We start from the raw sequence: 4,343 nt of genomic DNA, 5'->3' as shown, positions 1-4,343 counted from the left end.
GCTTTCCATGGACTGGAGTTCAACCATTTCATGAGAAAATGTCGGTACCTAAGTTCTATGATGAAAATGAATTTGAGCTTTTAAGTTTTAATTATTGGGAAAGAGTTATTCTGTACAGCATTGCTTCATCCAACTTGTACTTTAGAGTTAATGAACTGTGTTATGCAATTGTAATCTATCCTTCTTCTGGATTGCAAGCATTAATCAATCAAAAAAATAGCACTGATTTGACTGAGGAAGTACTGAAGGAAAACTGCTCCCTTGAAGAAGATCTAGATATTCACTGAAGCGTGCAGAGAACTCCAACTGCCTAAATGAACATGAGACTTTACATATTGGCAAATCCTCAGCCTGGGACAGTTCTAGGGTATCTGTGAAGAATTAAAAGAACATCATCTGTTTGGCAGATAGCTGTCAAGCACTGAAGAAAAGAGAATTCCTTCATTTTGATTTTTCTCGCAGATCTCAAAGATCAGGGTGTGACTTCTTTTGATGCTGCTCAATAGATACTGGGCAAGTCTTCAAGTCTTCACATGAACTGCAAATCACTATCAAAATGCCAAGGAACTTCAAAGTACCACCACACCCCCTAATTATTTTCCAACCACTCACCAAAGTTAAAACTTCTAGTCCAGTTCCTCCACAGTCTGTCACAGTCAAGTTGCTTGGTCTAACTGTAAATCAGGGATAACGCTTACTCAATGACTCTTATTAAACACGTGAACAAAAGCATTATAATTATTCTACGTGATTACTGTTCTCAAAGTACTTGAGCTGATTTCTAATCATCCATTCCTGGTTGATAGCAAGTTTTCATAAGCACTGAAAGATGCACTTGGAGAATCCTTTATATGGTCAAGTTAGAAAAGATTATGATTTTTGAAAGAAAACTACCACCACCACCCCCAAGCTATTGTAGGTGAGCTTACTGAAATACCTGAGAGGATATAAAGAAGAATGGACAACTAACTTTTGCTGTTTTTTTCTTAAGATTTAGAAAAGATAGTGTTAAAAGGAGGAGAATGTTATTTTGACTGAAAACAGAAGGAAAACTTGTTCTAGTGCCAAAACTGAGTTGGCATGTCTTCCCATTATATGCAAAGGATAATAACATGAAACACCAGGAAAATATCACATTTCACAATCATGGCTGTAATAACATCAAACTTTCTAAATAATGATCGATGAACATGTTCAATACATTCAGAAACAAAACAACAACAAAAAAATCAAAAGTCATGTGAGTTTAGATAACACGAAGCTGAAGACAATTAGGAACGGCATCAACAATTGCACAGAGCTTTTCCAGCAAGAATGACAAAGTACTTCACAAACTTCTACTGGCTAAGCAACATTTAAATAATTTGAGGAAATGTATCCCTTTGAATGGAGGATAACTGAGACATGGAAATCCTTGGCATATCAACAGAGGTGAAAGAATGATAGAGTGACAAAGATGGAAAAAAATCCCTTTCTTCCCTATTCATGATAAAATTAAGTTGGCATAAAACTGAAATAAAATAGCTGTGAATCAAAATTTCTGCTGCAGGAATTATCAAATATTGACTATCCTGATGACCCGTTTTTACTTTTTCCTTAGTAAAATGTCTTATTCAGGATAACAATAAGGGTATGTAAACACCGATGTGAGAACTTGTACGAAAAAATTTCAGAGGATTCACTGATATATTTTAGAATACTGTGAACCCAGAATGTTTTGAAAAACAATGCTGCATTAATGCTATCCTTAGACTCTATATGAGTTCTGGGAAATAGAGAAGAAAAGGTTACAGAAAGAGGAATATTTGTATATTCTGTGGGCAGCGAAGGCCTTAAGAATTGCATTCTCTATCCTTCCAATGGAAACTGTAGATACGCATTTGCCCTTACTCACGCCAAAAATACGTGCAAAAGACTTAATCTGACTGGAGAATGACACCTATGGTGATCAAGAAGAGCAAGACAAAGAACCCCCAAAATCTCTGTTTGTACTCAGCAAATCCTCCAAGCTTTACAGGTAATAACTGGATTCCTGACAATTTTATTTATTTTTTTTTCTGCGTTACAAGTTTTGTGAAGGATACCACCTTCTGTTTAGTTCAGTCTTTGTCCCTGATGAAACCTGAAAAGTTCTGTCCTGACTTCAGATGTGCTAAAATGAACACAAGGTAACATGAAGAGACTGCAGCACTATACCTTCAGTGAAAATGATGCCAGTTCTTCCCCCTGAAAATGGTAATGTCTGGAAGCATGAGTTCAGAAAGGAGTGCCGAGGAGTAGCCTCAGGTTTAACTCCCTGGGACTTCTGAAAATGAGAGCATGTCTCAGCCTCAGTGAAACTATGCTCATATTCGGAGCACATGCTTAATTCACCCTATCTTAACTTCTGTCATGGATGAAGAAGTGCTGTTTTACACATTTTCAAGAAGACAATGTTGTTACCAAGTATATGGCATCGTTTAAGTCAGTTTTACTACAGTAATAATACACAAAGCAATGACAGAAAGCTTCCTGAAGCTTGTCAACCTTCCTTTCTGTATGATCTGCAGTTTTCTATCTACATCAGCAGTTAAAAAAAATCTTGGCGATGTGGCCCCTTGCTCTTAACTTTAATACCTGCCCCAGGTTACTCAGTTTATACTGCTTTCAGCTCTGCCTTCATCTCACAATTGTTCTTTGTAGCTGCTATGGAGTATTTTTATTTATTAAGAGATGGGGCAAGTTCCAAGATTAAAAAGCAAATAAAACATCAATGATGTCTGTACCAAATTAAAATCTCTCTTATCTTTCTACATCTATCTTTATTTGTTCTACAAATTTAATGGCTGGAACAAGTCTAAACATAAACTAAACTTCCTCTGCTGTCCATCCATATGGACTAGACTTAAAGCTTAAAGGAAATGTGCTGACATTGTTAAAGAAAAGCCACAGCATGAAAACCCAGCAGTTCTCTACCGTTTCTAAATTCTCTCAAGTACTGCAAACTGGGATGTAATCTTGAATCTTTAGCCCACTAAATAACAGAGAAAATTGAGCATATTCATTATTCACTGATACATCTTCACAATTCTTCTGAGGGCTCCCAGATGGCCTCTTCTGGGACTCTCTCAGGCTAAGAATTCAGGCAGATCAGACTTTGTTTTGACTGAAGTAAGTCTGGTAGTCATGAACAGATTATGTGCACAGAACTTGCACAGTGTCTAGAAGATGCCCTTCTTTTATTTTAAAGAAGACCATCAAGACTGAATACCTGGAAACTCTTTATAGCAATGTATTTTTAAGACAGTGGAATCATCTCTTAATGGAAGTGACTGAAATACTCATCAGCCTTTCAGAAATGAACTTCACAACATTATCTATGTATAGACAGATGGATGAATGGATAACTTCAGGGGTTCTTTGCATTTCCAGACTCTGTAATTCTGCTTCTTTCTGTATGTAAGTGCAGCATTAGCCAGCCCACACTCCAGATATGGACAAAGTAGGAGATGCATCAAGGCAGTTCTTGAAAGATAACTGACAAATGGATTCTAAAAATGGATAAACGTGGTTACAATGATCTAGATGGTGAAATACTGAGAAAGAATTTTGGGTTACTTCTATAAATTTGTTTCTGAGAATGACTAATATGCCTTACCTATTGGTTCCAATATATGCAGGTACAAATTAATACGTAAGATAAGGGCAAATTCTGTTTTTCCCCATGCTATTAGCTCAAGACTGTGATCTTTGTAATCCCCAATTTCTATGTATTAATGGCCTATGTATGTGGTTGACTGACCAACCATGCTGGCCTCAGCAAGGAGAGATTTTGTTGTGCAGCTTTTTCTTCTAACACAGCAAGAAAGAAATCTGAGTCACCTGGGTCATCACGGCCTTCTGAGGCTCCTTGGATAGTCCCCATAGTCAATCTCTTTAGTAAACAGTAAAACACAAGGTAAATTTCATCAAATTGATGGAACTTCTACACCAAAAAAAAAAAAAAAAAAGTGAAAGAATATTTCAATATCAAATCATCATCATTTTCTATGTGCATGTTACTGCATGCTGCTCCTATACTACTACATAATTAATATATTTATTAATGCTCTTTTACAGGAACCAAAATCTATTGTGAATGCTTCATGGCAATGTGTTAACAGGCCTTTCTTGTTCACAGTGCTATACTAGCTACTGCAAGTCTTAATAACGTCCTGTAATGGCAGTAAAAGTCTACCTTTGGTAAGAGAATGGTCTCTGCACAAAAAAATAGATTTTTGTATTTTTGCCTCTACCGCAACTTCCTGTATTCTTCAAGGCTAAAGAAGGCTACTGTTATCTAACTTGACCTCTGAAACACAAAC

Source organism: Cygnus olor, chromosome 13 (assembly GCF_009769625.2).
Source record: "Cygnus olor isolate bCygOlo1 chromosome 13, bCygOlo1.pri.v2, whole genome shotgun sequence".
Classification (NCBI taxonomy): Eukaryota; Metazoa; Chordata; class Aves; order Anseriformes; family Anatidae; genus Cygnus; species Cygnus olor.
Note: the sequence above shows the minus strand (reverse complement) of the source record.